Below are 24,177 nucleotides of genomic sequence, written 5' to 3' on the forward strand. Positions count from 1 at the left end.
GATTATTGGTGACGTAAAGGAAAGAGCAGAAAAACCCAATTGCTTCACAAAGCCATGTTCTCATTCCTGAGTTTCTATCAGCTCTGCCACTCCATTTAGCAGTAAAGGCTTTGGGCAATTGGCCAGCAGTGAATCTGAGCTTTGTTTCTGGGTGATGGTCACAGGAAGCCTTGATTTTGATTTTTTTTTTTTTAGGATTTTGTGCCAATTTAAACAAACATTGGAGGTTCAGGAAGTTATTTCATTCATCTATGAACAGATCTTGAAATCCCATGAAGCTAATTGAAGAGTCCTCTAAAGAGGGAGTAATCAAAATACAGAAAAAAATTTCTGCTGGCCTAGAGGATATTCCCTTCCATGACAGATGAAGAGAATCTATTTGGCTACATTGCAAATAGAGTAAAGTTGGGAACACTTACCAAAAATATCCTCACTTTTGCATAAAAATGATAATACAACTGTTATTTTAATTACACATTTTAAGGATATCCAAATTAAACTGTTTGAAAAACATTTGCACAAAATGAAAATTAACAGTGTTTCTACTAAAAACTAAATATTAAAATAATCCAGACTTTAGTCAGGAAAAAATATAACATTTGGGGAAAAAAAGATACAGTTTCCTCTGGCCATCTCAGTAGAATTAGGAGTTTATAGGTAATGTCTCAAGTACAAAATCTTATCAAGTACAAAATTTATAACTTGTGACTATCTTATAGAAAAGAAAGCAGAAACACTAATTTTTCAGACACAGTAAAGTTAAGAAAGGTCATTATCAGGACACTTGAGTTTCAAGATGTGACAGAAGCAGAAACATTAGAAGGCAAGACAAAATCTCTGATCTACAGAGAAAAATGAGGGCTAGCAAAAACATTTCCATCCAAGACTAGTTTAACAGGCCAATTGGTTTCCTGTGGTTATTTAGAGGAACATTGGTGATTCAAGTGCTACCCCATGAAAAGTCTGCTCCAGCATGGATTATTTTTATTATTTTTTTAAATTTTATTAACTGCAATTTATTCACTTTGTATTCCAACTGTAGCCCCCTCTCTTATCCTCTTCCAATCCCTCCCTTACTCCCCCTTCTCCTCCCTTGCACCTCTTCTAGTCCACTGATAGGGATGGTCCTCCTCCCCTTCCATCTAACTCTAGCCTATCAGGTCTCATTAGAACTGTCGGCATTTTCTTCCTCTGTGGTCTGGTAAGGCTGTTCCCTTCACAGCCAAACTTTGGGCAGAGTGCAGGGAATCTTATGAAAGAAGGGGGAGATGAAAGACCTGGAGGGGACAGGAGCTCCACAAGAAGAGCAAGAGAACCAAAAAAATTCTGGGCACAGGGGTCTTTTCTGAGACTGAAACTCCAACCAAGGATCATGCATAGAGATAACCTAGAACACCTGCACAAGATGTAGCCCATGGCAGCTCAGTGTCCAAGTGGGTTCCCTAGTAATGGGAACAGGGACTGTCTCTGACATGAACTCAGCATAGATTCTTATGGGGGAGAGAGTATCTGCATTACTCTCTCCTGTTGTAATTTCTCCCTCCTGTGAGTTATTTCTGAGCAGATGTAGCATCTGCTTCTTATCCTATTGCCCACAGCAAAAAACACGAAACTGCACCACACCTGCCTTGTATGTTCTACCTTCTCAACTGTGGTTTATTACTTACTCTATTGGACAATTGGAGAAGATTCCATCATCATAAAGAAGCATGCCACATTATACAATTAAAAAAAAAAAAAAGACAGTAGGGGATTCCCTCCAATGAAGCTCCCATCTCAGATGACGTGGTCTTGATGCATACCTCTTGACACAATGCAGAGGCCCACCATTCCATATCACATGAGGAAAAAATAGAGCCTGGCTTCCACAGATGCTGTACTCTCAGATGGACCCACTGCAATTTCATGTCTTATCACTCACTAAAAGAGTACATAACTCCGTAACTCACCTTTGCTCCTTTTCTTGGATGACTCAAACGTAACTGCATCCCCAGGAGGTCTCACCAGCATAAATGACAACTCATCAAAGCTATTACCTGGAGTTCCTGCACAACTTGCAGACAGCTCCAACAACAACAACATATATACTTTGCTTTCATTCTCAAAACTCACAGCCAGAAGTAAAACTATCATGTTCACTTTTCGACTCTTGTGTTGACCTCACATTTTATTATACCATAGTGAGCAGTGAATGCTGAACTTTTAAAGTTACCAAGTCCGAGTTGTCTACTTTCTATCATAGCTGTTGCCTAATTCCAACTTAATATTTTAATTTCTTTTATGTCACTAAATGTTTAGTAATAAGAAACCTGGTGGGACAATTACAGTCTGCCAGCCACCATGAGTATGATCTGATATACTCCAGATTTAAAGTTCTCCTCACTCTCCTCTTCCTTCCACAGATCAGGTGCATGATCATGAACAAGGAGAGACAGTGATTAGACTTATGTGGACACATGCATGCTCAGCTTCCTCCCCACCTTTGCCTGCCTTTGGATAAAGAGTGACTTTGATACATTTTTTACACTTACTGAAAATGATGTAGAAATAAACCTTTTGTTGCTGGAAAAGCTATTAAGAAGAAAGTGTATTTTATTCTTCCAAAGCCACAAGTTATTTGGGACAAAACTCTTAAGCCTCTTTATTGCCACAACTCCACAAACTGATGGATAGCTCACAAATTGGGCAGTGTTATTTCCCTACCGTCACAGTGGTCATTTAAATAGAAGGATGGAATATTCTAATACATGTTTCATCTGTTCGACCATTTGAACCAAACTAGGTTAACATTATTTTCGAACTACCCTCTTCCTGTTAGCATGGCCACACAACAAATCACCCTTTAATGTAATTACTTGAAATAGTAATTTATCATCTGATAATTTTATGTTGTCAACAATCTAGGAGAATCCATCCAATGTGAACCTTCTTACTTGAGGTCTGTCATGAGGTTGTATCAACATGAGGGTGCCTGGGATTGCATAGGAGATTTCTCTGCTCTAAGGCTTTGGTACCTGATCTGGCAAAGCTGAATACTTCTAAGCATTTCTACTTCTATGGGGCCTCTTCACATATTTTCTCCAATATAGAGAGGAGTGTAGCTGGATTGTTTTTCATGTTGACATAATACTTTTAAAGTGCATGTTGCAAAAAGGAGAGAGTCAAATGGACTGGGGAAAACACAGTGTCACTTCTGGTGAGCACTCTGGTTTAAGCAGTTAAAATGGTCAACATGGAGAGCAAGGAAAGGAATTCTAGACAGGTTCTATGAAGAAAGAAAGAAATGGAAAAAGGGATTGTTTAAATGGAAAGCAGGGAGGAAACGCAGTACCGAGAAAATAATACCAAGGATGTTTTAAAAAGCCACAGAAAACATATTATTTTGTATTTGCTTAAAAATACACACATATAGATATGTATGTATGTATTTATATATGTGTATATATTTAAAAGAAGTTATGCCATTTGAGCTGATAATGCTTCCCGAAAGAGTCATAAACTGTCTAACAAAAACCCAAATGAAACTCATAAGAAACCTCCCTTCAACCATTAGTCAGTGAGATAGAAGGGACTCCCAAAACAGTAGAGGCTGTTGCCGTTTATTGGCTGTGGCTGCCTGCCAGACCTTAAAGGAACGAGTCTACTGCTGAAGACACTACATCCATATGTGTATGTCTATATGTGGTGTGTGTATGTATAAACAATAGCTAAAAAATAGGTCATATATTTGAAAGGGAGTGAAGGGAATAATGGAGGAGCCGGAGGATGAGTGGCAGTGATGAAAATGTAAATAAAGCACTCATGTATGCGATTCTCAAAAATATTTAATTGTAAAGATAAGGAGAGAAGATAAGATAGGCATCTTTGCAAATACTACCTGTCATTCTCTCCTTAACCCACATCTCCAAAAAAATAAAAATAAAAAATAAAAGATTTTTAGTATCATATAGGGAAACATTTTTTTTTTTAATTTAGGACTGGTTAGATTAGCTAGAAGCTCTGTTCTAGGATTGTTACACCAATACAACTAGAAACTATTCTGAGGTCAAAGCTCATGACTATTGTAGATGAGAATCACAGTTATATGAAAACTAGGATATAATAATTTAGAATGTCTACTGTGTCAGCTGCTGCCACATAATAGTTATTTAAATGATGGCTGCCATTAATTGGGTAAGCATTTATCAAATGTCTGAAATGTTTTAATAGCGAGATGGGTATAAAAACAACTTATAATACAGACCTTTTTATTTCCTGGAAATGGAATGCTTGGTAATTTATTGTAAGTGTAGAGTTCTGGTTTGTTTGGGTTTTCTTTTCTTTTCATTTCTGTAAATACCTTTATTTGTAGGGGCTTCATACAACAATCTACCTGGACAAGGTGGTGCTTGCCTGTAAAACCCACACCAAAGGAACTGAGACAAACGCATGAAGAAGTTAAAGATCAGCCTGGGATATGTAAATGAGACTTTGTCTCAAAATAGAAAACTAAAGATGAATACTTAATCCTACATGACTTTGGACACAAGCCTATGAAATACTAGGAGTCAAGATGTTCTTCTGATATACTGAGTAGAACTTGAAGCAGGAACTAGAAAACAGAGAGATCTGCAGAAAAGGGAAGAGTGGGCAAACCACAGAAAATTGCACATGGTCTTCATTTGAATACCAAAATGTATGAAATCAGTACTCCTTTCAAAGTGTTTTCCTCCTTTCTAAGAAACAGCCATGCAGTGGTTACAAAATAACAGATTTTTTTTGCTTTAATTTGCTTAATAAAAAATCACCTAAAACACTCTAAGGAAAAATAAATAACCCTTTTATTAGAAAACAAATAAAAGAAAATGCCATGATGTTTCCAACTAAAGTGCACTGAGGGCTGCTTAACTTTCTATTTCTAGTACTTTACAGTTTTCAGAGAAGTATGTGTTGAATGCATGTAAAATGTCATATGAAGATCATAAAATAGAGAATAGAAGTTTTTCCATTTGTGTTTATATATGAATATTAAGATATCTTTTTTTGCCTAAGCTTGAGTACTGAGATTACAGATATGAGCCACTTGATTTCTAAAAGGAAAAATAAGTCTCATAAATATCACTTTGCATTGGTGCAAACATTTATAATAATAGTATAAATTATTATCTATTGGATCTCTAATATGTCAGCTTCTAAATATCATGTCTTCACATAAAATGCAGTGCATTTTACATAATAAGCTTATTAAATGGTTATTATCATTATTCTTAAAAGGCAAAGAAACAGAAATGAGGCTAACAATCTACCAAAAGTACCTCTAAGTAAACTCAAAAATTACTCTTTTAATCGAGTTATGTGAGTTACTTCTGAACTGTGCTTCAATAAGGAAAAGTAGATGCTTTGAGTCACTGTCCCGGTGGGAAGATAGTGTTCATAAATAGAGCCAAGGAATACAATGACTGTCATCAACCCTTAATCCAGGGGCACTGGCTTTCTCATCTATCTGCTGTTTCTCACTTGGGCAAGTTTCTTAAATTTTTGCTCTGACGTTCATTTTTACTGGAAGAGAAAACTCTCCCAAAACGATTGTAACACAGCTATTCTAAATAAATGATCAATTAATGTGCTATTATTATGACAACTACTACTATTACTTTTACCATAGTAACAATGCTCATCATTACATATTTATAGCTGATGTGTTAAAAGTGAAACTTAGTCCATTTGCAAAGTAGGAATTTCTTAGCAAAATTAGGATTGATGTCAATAATAAGATGTCTTATTGATGAGCTAGTAAATATCCTGTGTAACTAAATATCAGTATTAGCTCTAGAAATAACCTAAATCACAGAAGAACACAATTGTTTGGTGAATTTGTATTCCCTAGTTATAATCCCATCACATGATGAACTGATCATTCTTAACACTGTCTGAGATGGTTCTTCTTTCCTTTTTATAGTTGGAGGTACCTAAAAAGATTGACTATTGGCACAGGATAAATTTCAGGTGTGTACAGAACTAAAAAGCAGAAGTATGACTGAAAAGGAGAAAATCTCTTTTACCTAAAGAAGAAAGAGTTGCAACTAAAAGAAACTCCTTGTAAAATTAGAAATTCTAAATAATATATAGAATACCTAACTAAATCTGATTTTCAGATGAGAAATAAATAATTATTCAGTATAAATTTACATCAAGCCCTCTTGAGACTTTGTGTGTGTGTGTCTGTTGAGAAAAATGAACTGTTTTTTAACATTATTTATTTTAATTTTTGATATTATAATTCTATTCTTTCCTCTTTCCCCTTCTTTCCTCCAAGTTCTCCCAGATACCCCTCCTTGCTCTCTTTCAAATTCATGGCCTTTTTTTTCATTAATCATTGTTACATGCATACATATGTATGTATGTATGTATGTTTATACATACATATTACCAAATACATAAATACAATTTGTTCAATCTGTATAACATTACTTGTATATAAATTTTGAAGGGACTCATTTTTAAGGTATTAATTGCCAATAGAAAGGACACATAAGTCATAACAGAGTATATAAAACTTTTAAAATTTGAATTTCAACTCTTTCATAATTTTTTATTTCTTTGAGATAAATCTGTGAATTCAACTCTCAGTGTATTGAAGTAGCAATAGTCATTTTTGCATCCAAAATAGTGCAACATGTGTTCTTCCTTTGAGGCCATGGCTGTGAAAACTGAGCTTTCTTTTCCATTTCCTTGACCATTAATGTACTAGAAATTTGACATGGCTCATCACTCAATTTGTAGCCTTGGCTCACTGAGAAAAATTGAATAAAAAAAATTTTTTTTTTGTTCTATGGGGAAGGGTCCCGTAACCTAAAACTTTTATTTTTTTCCTTCTGTTTAAAATTAGAATTAATTATGTTACTCTACTGCTACCTCCCATGAAAATTACATTGCTATACTTACAATGAAGAATGCTTTCAAAAATAATATAAAATAGAATAAAACACATTTGTACAAAAGGAGAATCCCCTAACGTTCCACAGGACAGTGGGTGAGCGACTTGCTCACGGAGGTGAGCCTTTGAAGCTTCTCGCCATAAATACAGATTGAGTGTGTATGGAATGGGAAAGACCTATGACTCTGATTTCATCATCTTGTGTTGTGTACATGAATCACCACAAAACAGCCTATAAATATGGGCAATTGTGCGCTGATGAACCTTTAAATATACAGTTGAATATATTTAAGTTTCATTTAAAATTCTGCAAAAGCAAGAATTTCTGGGGTGGATGTGAGACCTCTTGGGACAGCTACCATAGCAGGTACTCATTAAAATTTTGAGAAAACATTTCGATTTTTCTCGAACAAATCGCTATCATTATAAATATTCTAATACCAGTTTTCCTATTAATGTCACTGGAGATCAGTAAGTAAGCGGCTGAAAGTCAGATAATTATGTGTGGAAGTAAAGTCAGATTCCAATCCCAGGCATTCAAACTATGTAATCTCCTGTTGGCTCAATGCTAAAAGTCAGTCTGAAGACTGTTGAGTAAGAATACAGAGGAGGATGTAATAATTTTATTTCACAAAACTCTTTCTTTGGAGGGGTGAGTGTTTGGCTGATGAAAAAGTTAAAGGATCAAAATGCAAATGTGTGTTGTACTAAAACGCTTTACCTATCTGAAAGATATCAATGAAGAAACCATTGAAAGGTTAAGGGGAAGAACGACAGAGTCAACCACATATGCCTCCAACATTTTCCTAATAATTCAAAAAATACCTACGCTTGTCCTATGGTGATAAATAATTCTCTCTTAGAACACTGAAGGAATTCAATTCCTTTCTGTAGACTTTTCTGGAAGAAGCCTACTTGTTCTGAACGCTTTGTCCTTTTTTTTGTTTTGTTTTGTTTTGTTTTGTTGCCTTCTTTTACTGTTGGATCTCTGAGCAAACATTCCAGCTTGTCACCATGTCAATAGCCAAACCCTGCTGATGATGAGAACATTGTGCTATATTAGTAAAAGAAAAACAAGGTTGTAAACCCTGCTTCAAAGTCTTCATGTTGTTCTTGGCTGTATCTGGGAAAGAGCTTGAAGCAGTCAAGCAAGGAAATATAAAAATGTGCAAACACAGCTTCAAGGAGATCAGTGATGGGCAGCACAGTTAGATGTGAAAGAGACTTTAAGATTAGACTCTGAAAGACTAGCACATCACTCACATTGGGTAACCTTATATAAAATGGATAAAGACTGCAAGAGACTCCCTGATTGGAACTGTTCTGGCTCACATGGGTTTGGATTTCTCTTTTTTGTATGCCCTTAACTGTGTGCTGTAAATTAAATAGGAAAAGCCACCAGGTGGGCGAAAACAAAGGAGAAAAAAATATTTTAAACTACAGTCTGTTTCTCCCAGCTTAAACTTTCAGTAGTCTTGTCTAGCAACCAAAAGAGTACAGTGTAGGCAGCACCGTCAGGTAGCAGAGAAGTGAGTAGTTGTTGCTCTTGACATTTCCTTTGTGCCATTATGCAAAGCAAAATGTTCTTCCATGTAATGCCTTCTTCTGCAAAATGCAAATAATTGTTGTAATGTTACTTAAAGATTCACGTAGTTGATATAATCGAAGTCAATATTTGGCAAACGCCACTGGGCACAAAGTGTTAAGACTGAGTACATTAAATCGTAATTACAAGATAGATTGCCCATGAGGACTCACTAAGCGGAGAAATGCCTTACTCATTGCTAACATTCATTTGGGTTGGTTAGCTGTGCTGCGTGCCGTTACTAAATATTTTGCCTCTCACTTCCAGTCCGATGTCATATTAATACCTCTTATTTATGGTCTCAGCTAATTCATATTGAGTAGCATTCACATTGTTCCCCTAAGAGGACTGTCGATGATGCTTTTCTGGAATTTTGGACCTTGACCTTTAGTGAACATAACTTTTTTTTTTTTTTTAATGCTGATTAATGGTCTCTTGTGATTTATCTGAGCAGTCCACCTGCTAAAGCACTGCAGTCCTTGCTCCGGTTAAATCTCCTAGCAGATCTGTCTCACTTTCTCTTGAAGAAGAATGCCTCAGGCAAGGGCATGGACATTTTTATTTTTATTATTTTTTTTAAGCAGGCTTGCTAACAGGAGTGGCATTTTGAGATGAATTAGGGTTCCTGAGAGCAGACCTGGGTGTGTGCTGCAGACAGTGGCTTTGCCTTGGAGCAGTCACCAAGGCCTTATGTAACAGAGGGCCTGCTTGACTCCAGCAGGAAACCCAAGCCCAGACGACACCCTGGCTCCAGACTGCTGCCAGGTAGCAGCTGACTGTCTCCTTTCTTCTCTGTTCCCCATGCGAATGACCCAGTACAGCTTTTCCCCTTACAGCCTGAATTCATTAGGTTTATTTTCTCCCGGCCATGCTGCGGAGGTTGAATTGCCCTCATTCATAAGCTAACTCCAGACCTAGAGAAAGAGACAGCAGGATCCAGCTATTGCACCTAATAAAATGTGTTCAGTGGAAATCGCAAGAGATGACTGAATGAAAAAGTCTAAGTAATAAGGAGCCCAGGAAACCTGCACTGGAAAACCAACACTCTTCACAGGGCTTGAGGTGAGAAAATGCAGAGGGGTCATAGGTCTCCTCAGCTGTGATCAGTTCCCTCTGGATTTCCCATGATTCCAAAGGGATTTCTTCTCTGTAGATGATCCCTGAAAATTTTAAAGACGGTAACTAGAGCTTATTAAAGACAGAGCAGGTAGAAGAACTTGAGTATCTAGTGGGCTTTATCTGCAGCCCCTGTGCCCTTCCAGGTCCACTGCTCCCCGATTCTTGCTCAGTAGTGCTGTTGGTAATCAGCGCTGTCACGACGTTCATTTGTCAATAAACACTGGGCACATTGCTACTGTTTTTCTCCAGCACAGAATGTCCTACTCAGATTCATGTTTTAAAGATTCAAGAGTAACTTTTATATCATAATTTAGTCCCTAAAATAAAGTAATTATATAAAATTCTCCTCTTTCCTCACCCACCTGCCTTCTTTGGCTTCTACCTAGGTGAAGCTGCAGGATGTGCCCGTGAAATCTTATTTGAGGAGTATTTCTACTTAAGTACACTTATTTTCTCTAAATAAATAAATAAATAAATAAATAAATAAATAAATAAATAAGTGAGGGCAAAATTTTAAGTAATACAGAAATTTCTCCTTGATTCGTTTTAGTCAACTTAAGCCTCTCTCTCTCTCTTTCTCTCTCTCTCTTATTTTTAAGTTATCAAGTAAAGAAGTGGGTTTCATTATGATGTTTTCACACATGCACATATACATACATACACATACATGCATACATACATACACACATACATATATATATACACACACATAATACATATCTTGTCCATCTAATTAGAATAAATAAATCAGAAACACAGTAGCCTAAAGTGTAAAGATGTTCCTGAGTTCAAATCCACTAAAGCTCTGAGTTGTAATCACTCTGTTGTTGAAGACAGAAAGAAAGAGAGAGAGGACATTTCTGAGGATGTAAGGGGTAACTATAAACCTATGCTAAAATAAACCTATGTTTTTTTTTTTTTCAAAGTTCCTTTTATCCTTCTTATGTCCACAGCATTTATTTTGATTTTTTTTTTTAGGCTATGTTGTTTTTTGCTAAACTACCTAAAAAGCTATCAGCATCAAACTAGACCTTTAATTTGTCTTTTAGTTTCTCAGAACATTGCTATATACTTTTATTTTTAATAACTTAGTCATTATTAGGAAAAAAAAAACCTACCTGGTCATATTGTTCCTTTCAGATAACATTTATCATTTTAATAAAAATGGAAGCAATACTAATTTTAACTCAAAGTCCTCAGGTCCTCAAGTAGACTAATTTGACAATTTTTATATAAGTACTAATTTTCAGAGCAGTGAAATGCAAATAAAGAATGGCAATTGCGAACAAAACCTGCAGAACTTGTGGTCTAGTAGGGGAGAAAAGCAGAGTCCAGTGAGTATTGAAACAGAACCTGGACAAAAGTCAAGGGAGTATATGGGGGAACTAGTTCAAGTTGGAGGAAAATATGAGCTTTTCTTACTTGAGGCATATTTGAACTAAAAAATTTTTAGAATGGAGTTTAGGAATGGCTTGAGTTCTTGGACCCAGCAGCTGAACACAGAATAATGCTTTTGGAAAATGGCAAGTATAATGTTGTAGCTGCAGTGTAAATAATAGTCTGCAAATATGCAGTGTAAAAGAAAATACTGTTACATTAACGATAACTGCGAGTCATGTCCACAACATAAGAAATTGGATCTTTTTGCGTATGGTAAAATCATTGTTGAAATCTTACAAAGCTCACAGCAAGGTGACCATGTAACACTCCAACTGGGGTTCAAAGTAAAGAGGCAATCGCAGCCTGGTTACTACAAAGTGGCAAGCCGAAGGAGCGTGTGTCGGGGACGTTTAAGAGGCAGAGACAACAGGGTTTAGCATTTCCAAGAAGTGTGGTTAGCGCCAGAGAAGGAAAAGTTCAACCTTTATCCTAAGGTTTTGGTATTTTCATAGAAGACCGAGAATGAGACAATGCAACCTGTGGCACGGGTAAGCCTCCTGAGACGTCCAGATTGCCTCCATTTTAACGGAGCCTCCATGCTGAGCCTGAATTTTGTTTTCCCAGAAAAGAAACCAAACTTCTCAAAAAAAAAAAAAAAAACCCACAAAGAAAGGGCAGCCAATAAGCACCTGGCCCCTTCCTCCAATCTGGCCTGAGGATATGAGACAATGACTCTGAAAAGTCCATAAGGTCACAACAATGAGATGCCCTAAGAGATGCCCTAAGAGATTCCCTTTGTCTCTAGACTCTGGCAGACATCCCCTAGCCACACACCGCCCCCACCAAAAAAAAAAAAAAAAAAAAAAAAAACTTGAAAGGTCCCGGGTAAACCTGAACCATTGAGCTACAAGTGCAACCAAAGACAGCTGAAAGGGCGGGAGAATATCGCTTGAAATGACCGGCCTCCTGGCCCTGACCAATCAACCTACGCCTCATATAACTGCTCCTTAGCCCAGGAATCCCAATAAAGACTGAAAACGCAGATCCCTTTAAAATGCCTTCTCGGCCTTTGACTGGGGGTCGCCGCCGTTTTGTGTGGATGTTCCATCATTGCATGCTGGCTGATTCTGCATAATAAATGCTCTTTGCTTTTGCATATTATTTAAGTATGGGGCCTTCCTTCAGCCAATCTTACACACTGGGAGTTTTGTTTGAGTTTCACGTCAAAAAAAAAAAAATAGTGTGCACCCAAAATTTTCCTGATCTTGGGCAGCTCTGTATCCTGAGACAGTGATTTTTCTACTCTATGAAGAAACAGCATAGCACAGGCTGCATTTATCTCACTGGGCTGCTGTCAAATTGCTCAAGGTTATGAATACGGCTGAATTTTCTAAACCTCTTTCCAATCTAGTCACAAAGAGTTGAATCAATAAAACTATTCAACTCACCTCTCTTCTTAGAGCCAACTTTAATTAGAATGATACACCCTTATTTAAAAACAAAGACAAAAACAAACTTAACCCCTAAGGAAATTGGTTGTTAAAAAAAAATAAGACCAAAGAAATAATAATAATTACTATTTTTAAGCATAATCTAGAAAGTTTAGAATTTTTTTTTAATTGCAGAAGTATTTGAGACCGAATGCCTCCCAGTCAGGGTTTTAAGCAAAACTTTTTCAAAATGGAAAAGGAGAACAGAGACAACTATTATGAAAGCTTGAAATATCTCTACTTCCTGCACCTGCTCCACACATGATGGAATAGGTTAGTGCATGCATGTTGATTGACGCCAGGCACCGGAAGAGGCTGGAAGAAGAAAGCGAACTCAGTTAATGAACAGGAATGCTGGTGCCTTCTTTCCTATCGGACTGTGGGAAGTGGCATATGGACACAATTAGCACCTCAGTGCGCCTTCTTAAACTGAGTAATAGCCATCTATGATCCCACTTCTCATTGGATGAATGAGAGTTCTGAGGTGGGTAAGAGGAGCCCAGAGACATCTTTTGAGAAGTTGTGATTATGGCTCAAGATGCTCTACTGGAAATTTAAGCAGCTAATGGAGAAAAGGGCATGCGGTGAATTTCCTGACAGATGTGTGCTTAGACCGTGTGAAAAGAGTCTGCTCAAAGACAAATTAAACAGCCCTATTTTCACCATAGTCTTGCGCATCCGTATGCTTTGCTCTATTTGTTTATATCCAGATTTTGCTCTAGGAAGAACTAAGGCAGTTTAAAAATAAGCAGTGAAAAAGAAAGTAGTAGATGAGGCAATTGGAGTCCAGGACAAGAGAGAATAAACAATGACTACGGCAGTAGGATTAGTATATTGCGTCAGGATTGCCAAGTACTTTTGACCTGAGGTTTCTTCACAGTGTGGTGGGTTTATGAGAAATATCCCCACAGGCTAAAGTATTTGGGCACCGGCTGGCGGCGCTGTTGATAGAAAGTTATAGAAGCAAAAATCATCATTTTGACTTGCAATTAAAAATTTACTATTCTGTCCTTATTCTAATGGCTTAGTTTGGATAACATACTTACTCAAGTCTACAAAATACATTGTAGCTGCAAAAATTCACAACCAATATAATAATGTTTGAGTGAAAAGGTCATTTAATTACTAGTTTTTAATTATTAAAAAGTTATAATTTTGTATAATTTTTATAATATAAAATAAAATATTAGGGCCACAGAAATGGTCTAGCCAATAAGATGACTTGTTGCCAAGCCCCATATCCTAAGTTCAATCCATATGATTCTCATGGAGAACTGCCTCCCACAAGATGGCATGTACAGATACACATGTTCAAACAATCCTAAACAAGTAAATGTAGTAAATTGTTAACATTAAAATTACCTCATTTTACATTATATCATTCAGTTTCTTTGTTTGGCTGTACATTTACAAGATGAAATCACCGTGTAAAGTGCCTTTAACATTTGCTTTTTGTAAACTTTGCATACTTTTTTTGAAAATAAAATGTAATCATTTAAACTGGCTTTGATTATTAACTGCAACAAACCATTCCTGGTTATTTTCTACTTCATAATTTAGTAGTTGGGCAACAGTTATATGTAGTGGTATAAATGTGGATAGCAGGTTTCTACCAAATCTTATAACTTTCATACCATAATTTTAGGTACAAAGATTCTTGCTAAACTCTTCAGTAGAGAAAAATTGCTCAGTTCTCATACTAAATGATTGTTCTTTGTAGCCAATCAGCCACTTACTGGCACAATTATTTAAGGTATTTAAAAAAAAAAATACTGTTAACTTTACCACAAAACCAAACTGAAAAAGAAATCAACTTGGGTGAGGGTTAGTATTTTGGAAGAAAAAATGTACTGTTTTGTTGTTTCTGTTTTTTTCTCAATCCAGTCCCCGAAATAACACAAGCCAGTTTCCTGATGCTTCAGGTTTATATTGCGAACTCCAAGTTTATAAGCTACAAGCAAAACCAGAAATCACAGGGCTGACAGGATTAAGTTGGACCCTATACGAAAATAGCATATCTTGATTCACTGAGGTTTGGGGGTACTTTTCATGTTTGAGACCAGAAGAAGTCTCCTTTCAGGCCAGATTCTCTTTTACAAACTTAGTAGACAATCATTTACTTCATCACTGGCAATGGTAGGACCAAACCAAGATCTTTATTTTTGAAGTTCTAGTGAGTGGTATTGGAAATAAGAAAGCCTAAAAAGTCATATTCTCTCTTATTTCATGGTAGAAAAATGTTATAGAGAGGTGTATTAAGTTTTCCAAAGTCAATGAAAGAGACTATATCAAACGTATTTTGAGACTTACTTCTTCGGTTCATTTGCCAAGGAAACATTCTGTGCTATCCCTGCTGTTAAATTGAGAATGTCTAACAAGATTTCAAAATAACCACAGGCAATTAGGAGAGTTTGACAAAAAACATGTTACAGATGTTTGGAATTTAGTCTTCAAATATTTTTCAATAGTCCTTAAAGTGAAAACATTATAGCTTGCCTGGAAAATATGCATCAACTGCAAATATGATTAGTGTCTGAGCTGCTTTTCGTTAATGGGATTTACTGTATTATTCAGTTTAATTTAATGTTATGTAGTCATTAAAATAATTTGTTTAATAATAGTTTGTCTCATCAAATGCTAGCTCATAATATATGGATAGTTGACTGATTTTTTCTTGTTTTTATCCAAATGTATTGACACAAACAATGACTATAACTTATTAAATATTAAAATAATATTTATGTGTCATCTCAATAGTCAGTGTTTTAATTATACAATTGATACTCTTTGGTGTTATATTGCTAATGATTTATCTTTTATAATACAGATAATAGGCAACATTTTAATAATACAATTCATATAAAGAAGTTCAATACATTCATTTTTATTGCAATTTTTGTTTCTTTGCAAACATTGCCCAATAAAGTCATAGGGAATAACCAATCAAAGAAAAGAAAGGAGAAAAATAGAGGTAAAGAAAAATGATGATATTATCTATAATCCTGTTCTTACCTTTGTACTTACATGTATCTTTTTGTTATGTACTCTTCTCTGTATGAATATATTCAAGATTATAAACATTAAAAGGTATGATTTTTATTATATAAATGTAAATGCATGTTACTTTAGATATAAGTATTGTAATAATTTGACAAATATTTTTAGTCTTTTAAATGTACATATATATTGAAGAAAGCATCATACAAAATCATCTATCAACCATTGCAAATTTTTGTTTTTTCCAAGTTTTGCTAATGTAAATAATATCACAATAAAAATATTTGAGCAAATGTTATTTAATATTTTTATAAATTTCCTAGAAGAAAATAATTAACAATATAACAAAATTGGTTTACCCAGGAGCAGTTTTGTGGTTCCAAATATGTATGTAAAATTCCTCCTTAATAAAGTTATACCAACTGATGATAATATGAACCATTATTAAAGCCCTCCAGAAAATCACAAATTATTATTAGAGTCATAATTTATTGTGGAGGTGGTAACATACTTATGAGTACATTAATCATTTTCCTTACTTTCAAATCCTTGAAATCAGAGAAGAGTAGTTCATGTTTGTCAGATTCTATTACTTAGTTTTCTTCATAGCAAATATGAATATGATAAGGAAGTAAAACAAAAGAAAATGGAGCCTGTGCTATCCAAGAAAGTATATTTTACATAGAGTGAAAGAACATATCATTTTAAAAGCTTAAGAGTTTGATGTAATGTTTCAATGGTTGTGACACAAAAACAATTTTGGCAAAATTAGAGATGAGCCACTGCTATAAATACAAATACAGAAAAGTAAATATAGATATAGAGAAGTAAAGTAACATGAATGGAAATTAACTGGAGTTATGTAAGTGTATTAAAAACTTATCATCAGTAAATAATGTCCACACACTTTTCTTTGCTTTATGAAATGTTTCAGCTCTGTGATATCAGTCTATTTCTAAAGAGCAGTATAAAAAGTATTTTGATCTCTACTCCACTAGCCATAGTCTTTATATAATTAGGTTCAACAGTAGAGTTTATGAAACCATGGGTCTACAATGTAACTTAACCATGGAAATCTTGAACATATTATATTAAATATATCACAGTTAAGAGCCAAATTGTTATGGATCCAGAAGAAGGAAACTATATAATAAAAACACATTTAAAGTTGTATAGAAGTTTTCATTTTCACTTGCAGTGGAAAACAAAGTATATAAAAGTGATATCTTAAACACATTAACATGTAAATTCATTCCAGCAATGGAACTAATATTTGACTTCAGAATCAGCATACTCTAAAAGAACCATACCAGAAAAGAAGTTACGTCAAATGTTTGTTTCATTATATTAGCAAATTCAATAACTCTAGAAAAAGATAAACTAGATTCCTCATTTCAAGTTCATGAGGTTTTTTTTTTTTTTTCATTAAAACAGGTTTTTATATTTTTTATTTATTGCAGTTTATTCACTTTGTATCCCATCTGTAGCCCCCTCCTTCTACCTCTCCCAATCCCACCTTCTCTCCCTCTTCTCCTTCCACTCCCCTTCCCCAGTCTACTGATAGGGGAGGTCCTCCTTGCCTTCCATCTGACCCTAGCCCATCAGGTTCATGAGGTTCTTAAAGCCTTAAAATTTCCCAAAGAAGTTGTCAAACAGCCATACACAGATACAAGAATAATTTCTAAGAAAGTCACTGGGGTTATCTGAAACGAAGTGCACAACAAAATGCAAACATCCTTCGATGATTTCGGGCCCACCTTTAAAAGCTAGATCAGAGAACCTATGCCTTGAAATGTTTTTAAACATTAGGGATCTAAATGCAAACTGACTGAATATAGGCAACATCAGGATATCTTTCACGTTGTACTAATCTGCCTCATCGAGATTCTTTGTACTCATTTTACAAGACAACGTGTATTTGGGGGATTGTTATTCTTTTTTTGTCTAGCCTCACTAATTAGCCAACCTTGACCTCAAAATCACTATGTGACTCATGCTGGCCTCAAATTTGCTTCTGCTTCCCAAGTACTGGAATTTTAGCTCTGTCTACATCTAAGTATATTTTAAATTTTGCATTTATTCTCCATCATTTCTATTCCCCAAAATTATCTTGCTCAATGGCAATATTAGATTTGTTTCACGAAGACCCCAACCAGCAGGAGATTGAAGGAATTCACAGCCAAACTTTGGGCAGATTGCAGGAAAGGGGAGATAAAAAGCCCTGTAGGGGACAAGAACCACACAAGAAGACCAGCAAAGCCATTAAAAAAAAAAAAAAAAAAAAAAAAGCAGGGCCCAGGAGGACTGTAAAGACTGATGCATCAACCAAAGACCATACATAGAGAGGACATAGACCCCCTACTCAGGTGTAACCCATAGTTCAGTATCTATGTGGATTTCCTAGTGAGAGGAACAGAGACAGTCTCTGACATGAACTTGGTTGCTTCTTCCTAATCATGTCTCCCTGGTGGGGTAACCTAGCCAGCCCATAGAGGAAGAGGATCCAAGCTGCCCTGATGGGACCTGATAGGCTAAGGTCAGTGGACAAGAGAAGAGGGATAGAGGAGGAAGAGGGAGGGAGGATAAGACCACCAGGAAGAAATGAGGAAGTGGTCTAGAACAGGGATACAAGTAAAAAAATGTAAATAATAATAATAATAATAATAATAATAATAATAATAAATAGAAAAGAAATATAATACCAATTTTTATTATTATAACACCTGACAGCAATGAAAGGTTTTGTTTTGTATAACTATAAAATTTTGCTTTTCACAACAACCATAAGAAAAATACTGTTATCAACATGTTCTTGATTAGGCAACTGACACTGTGTATGTCAAAAGGCCAACTTAGTGCATCTGCAACTTGAGTGCAGCTGTCTAGAAACCAAGAAAGCCACACATATCTGATGTGATAGGTAACACTGTGGTCTAATGTTTGCCACTGTGCTTTTACTTCATTCAATAAAGCCACTGGCCAGTATTGCACTAAATATGATTTTTTTGTTCAAGATATATTTATTCTTTAATATGTTAGATAAAATATGGAGGTGAATTTTTATCATCAAAAAGTATAATTTTTCTCTGACATGAACTCAGAGGCAGGCTCTTTGATCACCTCTCCCTGGTGACAACTTTGATAGGTCACTGGAGGAAGATGATGCAGCCAGCCATAAGAAGACCTGATAGGCTAGGGTCAAACAGAAAGGGAGGAGGTCCTCCCCTATCAGTGGACTAGGAGAGGGGCATAGAGGGAAAAGAGGGAGGGAGAGTGGGACTAGGAGGAGACAAGTGGGGGCTGCAGCTGGGATACAACATGAATATATTGTAATAATTAATTAACTAATTAATTAATATTTTTTTAAAAATAGAAAAATCCAAATCTCACTCCTAAGAGATTTAAACATATACACAGCATATCAATACATGATGTTACTTTCCCTTTAATATATATATATATATGATTATTTATAAATGGTCAATTTAATGAAAAATATTTAAACAGACATTGTCATTATTTATAAGCAAAAGTCTAAAAAAAATATCGTTACCTCTTTAAGAAAGTTCAGGAATCCTTAGCCAGAATATAAAGGAAAAATAAAAGTCCCTGAGGACAGACAAGCTTCAGGGCGCATACTGCACTTTTTGGATCCATTCCTTGGAGCAACTCTATAGAAAAACACATGGTTATTCAAGACAAAGAACAGGAACAATGTGAGAGAGACTTATCTTGTCTCCCAGTCCAGAGAAATGAGCCAGCGAACTGCTCCAGCGGGATCTCCTGGGTGGTCTCAAAAGGTAGAACAACAGAAAGCTGCTGCTGCTCCATCTGGAGGTCCCGTATGTACAAGAGAAGCCAGTGTTTGGAGAGTCACTATAAACATTGCTGTTCTACGTTCATTTTCTTTTGCTTCCAAGAGTTTCAAAGGACTTGTTTTCTCATCAAATTGATGACTATGTAATGGATGGCAGAAATAATGAGAATATTATAACCCTTGAATGTTAAAAACGATTTTTTTTTAAATTTCATTAAACTTCTGTGAACATTTATTGAATGTCTGCCATATACCATCCACTTTTGTATTTTTCATGAAATGCCCCTTTTAACCTCTGGAATAGTTTCTCCATGTTACAGGAGAGAAAATGAGATTCATGAGTGAACTGGTTTGTCCCTAAGGTCAAGGATCAAGGAAGCAAATTAAGATACCTGATTTTGATTTCCTCTCAAATGCACAGGAGGGGGAAAAGCAAAGCTACCTGATTCCATGGCAGTCCTTCCAGAAACTGAGCATCTGTGCAGGGTAGTTTTTCTGTCTACTTGACAAACGAGAGTCATCTGAGAAGTGGGACCCTGGAATGAGAAAATGCCACCAAAAGATCACAGAGTAGGGGAGTCTATGAGCATTTTCTTGACTTGTAATTATGTGAGAGGGCCCATGGTATTTGTGTGTGTTGGTAGCCAGAAACAGGTGGTCCCAGGTGTTGAAGGAAAGAAAGACCAAAGAAAGAAAGAAAGAAAGAAAGAAAGAAAGAAAGAAAGAAAGGAAGGAAGGAAGGAAGGAAGGAAGGAAGAAAGAAAGAAAGAAAGAAAGAAAGAAAGAAAGAAAGAAAGAAAGAAACAAGGAAAGAAACAAAGAAACAAAGAAAGAAACAAAGGAAGAAAGAAACAAAGAAAGAAAGGAAACAAAGAAACAAACAAAGAAACAAAAGGAACAGAAAACAAATGAACAGAGCAAGCAGAAACAACAAGCCAGAAGACAGCAGCATTCCTCCAGGGCCTCTGCTTCTATTCCTGCCTCCGGGTAAGGACTGTGAGTTCTTGGTGAACTGTGATTTCTAGGTGGAAATAAATCTTTCATGGTGTTTTTATCACAATAATAGAAATCCTAAGACAGCATCCATGAGCCTTCCCATTAATAGTCTCATGACACCCTCTCTCCCTTTTCTCCCTTTCTTGGGCTCAGGACATCACCACTGTAATAATTTTCTTAGTAATAATAGTTTAAAACACAAGTCAGGACATTAGTAATGTGTTTTATGCTTTTCCATCTTTTTCTCAAAAAGAGAGACTGTTCTTCTAAGACACACTGAATATGTGTTTCACAGAAATGGTAAATTCTTTTTTTCTTTCTTTCTTGGTGATTTTGAGCAATTTGAGCTCAGTTCTCAAGTTTTGTAAAATTAATAATAATTACAAACAATCACAGACTCTTTTGATACAGAAAGTGTCTTATAATTGGATATGTATTGGGAATTAAGTGAAGCACATTACTGCTTTATAATGACAAGCCAAGAATTACATCATGTTGCCTTTTCCATAATATGAATGCACTTTCATGTGAATCAGTCTGGCATCTATGGCCCATCTGCTTCTGAGGCTTTTCTACCCAGTTGCCAGAAACCAGTGGAGAAACCAGAATCATTTTATGCAGACATTGATAAATTTACAAGCATTGTAATTCTTGCCTGAGCACTTACAGCTATTCCTTTTTTGTTTTATGAGGTATAATGTTTTCAAGATTCTTCATGATTATCCCAGAAAGGCTTCAGAAGAAGTCACTTATTAAAGTAGCTCTGTATTCTTCCAGTGCTTTTATAAGGAGACTGCAATTAGACGCCTAACTAAGTCTGTGTTTTAATTTCAGATTTGCCTGACATCTGACTACCTGTTTTCAATACAGTAGGCAGAGAATAGTAAGCTTTCCCCTACCTTCCCTAATAGGTGCTCAGAAAAGTAAGCTGTCTGCTGTAAAACAGGTGTTTGCTGTCAAAGAAATGATGATTACCCTGGTAATTTTGATTAGTAGCAGTTTTGTCTGTTTCCAATATGTTCTGTGAAACAATAGTGTATATATATATATATATACACACACAAACACGTATATGTGCAGGGATTCAGATAAAATTATGTGCTCCAAGGTCACTGAACAACAGGTTACAGCACTGTCATTAGACTTTCACAATGGTGAAAAAAATATATATATATATATCATCCTTCTATTTGTTTTAAAAAGTCTGGCAAATGAACCACAAATATACAGCACAGATTTTTTTTTTTTCAAAATCGCTAAACTATGCAAGCATTGCTTTACCTCAGGACTGAGGACTTTTCAAGCACAATAGCTATGCTTTAGATAGCCTTAGGCAGGTATGTTCTTCAGAGTATAAAATAAGAAATAATCGATAAGTACTTTTCCATTGAGTGATAAGGTCCAAGTAATTTAGAAGTAGAGCCCAACAATTTAAGTTTTAAAAAAAAGTGTGTGCGTGTGTGTGTGTGTGTGTGTGTGTGTGTGTGTGTTGGCTGCATGAGTATATGTGTTCTGCGTACATGTCTTATGCTGTTGGAGGTCAGAAAAAGATGTTGAGTCCCCTGGAACTGGAGTTACTGGTGCATGTGAGTTACTAACCATGTGGGTGTTAGGGACTGAGCCTGGGTCCTCTGCAAGAGCAAAAAGTCTTCCTGATCACTAAACCGTATTTCCAGCCATGAAACCAAATATATTGATAACAGTTTGTTAGAAACATAAACCAGTTTTATAAAAGTTTATTTAAAATTTTAACAGTCTCCAAAATGGATTTACAAGTTTACATTCCCAATAGCAAAGGAGGAGGGTTCCCCTTTCTCCACATCCTCTCCAGCATGTGTTGTCACCTGAGTTTTTGACATTAGCCATTCTGATAGGTGTGACAGGGAATCTCAGAGTCATTTTGATTTGCATTTTCCTAACGATTAAGAACACTGAGCAATATTTATTTTTTTATTAATTATAGTTTATTCACTTTGTATCTCAGCTGTGGTCCCCTCCCTCATCTCCTCCCAATCCCACCCTTCCCACCTCCCTTTCTTTAAGTGTTTCTCCACCATTCTGTATTCCTCTGCTGAGAATTCTCTGTTTAGCTCTGTACTCCATTTTTAAATTGGATTATTTCATTTGTTGTTATTTAAATTCTTGATTTCTTTATATATTCTGGATATTAGCCCTCTGTCAGATGTAGAGTTAGTGATGATCTTTTCCCAGTCTGTAGGTTGTCGGCTTTTTCTGTTGACGTGTCTTTGCTTTACAGCTTTTCTGGAGATTTCTCAGAAAACTAGGAATAGTGCTACTTCAAGGCCCAGCTATACAACTCATAGGCATATATCCAAAAGATGCTCAACCATACAACAAGGACATTTGCTCAACTATGTTCATAGTAGCTTTATTCAGAATTACCAGAAACTGGAAACTATCTAAATGTCGCTCAACTGAGGAATGGATACAGAAATTGTGGTAGATTTACACAATGGAATACTACTCAGCTATTAAAAACAAGGAAGCACTAAATTTTCAAGCAAATGGATGGAACTAGAAAAGTTCATCCTGAGTGAGGTATCCTAGAAGCGGGGAGATACAACCGGTAAATACTCACTTATAAGTGGATATTAGCCATATTATATAGGATAAACATACTAAAATCTACACCTATCAAAGCTAAAGAACAAGAAAGACCCAGGGGAGGAAGGAATCCAGAGAAATACATGTTTAATACACTGCAAATAATGATAAATATAAAAAAGGAAGTGATGTCGTAAATTAAATGAGTTTATAAACATTAATCACATATCGATCTTGTCTTATTATAAAGTATAATAGGCATTCAAAATAATTGAAAATATATGCATACAGGTGTAAAGAGAAAAAATAAAATAAATTTTCTTGGATCTATCACTTGGGCTGAGAAACATAGCATCACAGGACTCCACTGTGCCATGACATTGTTTAGTTTGGATTGTTTTTAAATTTTACTTAAATGAAAATAGACTGTAGGCATTTGCTTGTGACTTGATTGCCATAACTCAACATTTTGTTTTTATTTTCCTTAAGGCAGATAATGGTTAGCTATAGTTTATTAATTTTATTGCTCCATATTATTCCACTGTAAAAACATACCATGAATTTTTAAGTAGACTGCTTAGTGTGTGTAGTTCCTTTTCCAGTTTTCACTGAGATATTTGCTGTCTTTTGTGTGTCTTACATTGGACATATATTTGATCTCTCTAGGTTGTATGTTTAGGAACAGGAACCTTGAATCATACAGTATAAACATACTTAATGTCACCAGGCAAAGTCAAATGTCACTATACAAAGTACCCAGAGTGTACAAATGTATAGTCTCCATAGAACATTAGTGATCTCACTGCCCCTAAACCTCCAAAACTTGTCATACTTAAGTCAGACAGGTTGAACATCATTTGTTTATTTCATTCTTTTTCACTCCTTCTGATTTGAAGAAATGTAAAGTATATCTTTCAATAGTATATATAATGAGTGTTCTAAAGTAATCATCTCTCAATTTAGGTTTTTGTTTCTTTAAAAAATACTGTCATAGGGGTTGGGGCTTTAGCTCAGCAGTAGAGCGCTTGCCTAGCCAGCACAAGGCCTTGGGTTCAATCCTCAGCTCTGAAAAAAAAAATACTGTCATAATACTTTTTAACTAAATTTTTATTTTTTATATTAATTACAGTTTATTCACTTTGAGTCCCAGCTGTACCCCTCTCCCTCCTCCCCTCCAAATCCCACCCTCCCTCCTTCATCTCTTCCTATGCCCCTCTCCAAGTCCAAGGATAGGGGAGGAAGGTCCTCCTCCCCTTCCATCTGACCCTAGCTTATCAGGTCTCATCAGGACTGGCTACATTGTCCTCCGCTG

The sequence above is a fragment of the Meriones unguiculatus genome, chromosome 18 (assembly GCF_030254825.1).
Source record: "Meriones unguiculatus strain TT.TT164.6M chromosome 18, Bangor_MerUng_6.1, whole genome shotgun sequence".
NCBI classification, from domain to species: domain Eukaryota; kingdom Metazoa; phylum Chordata; class Mammalia; order Rodentia; family Muridae; genus Meriones; species Meriones unguiculatus.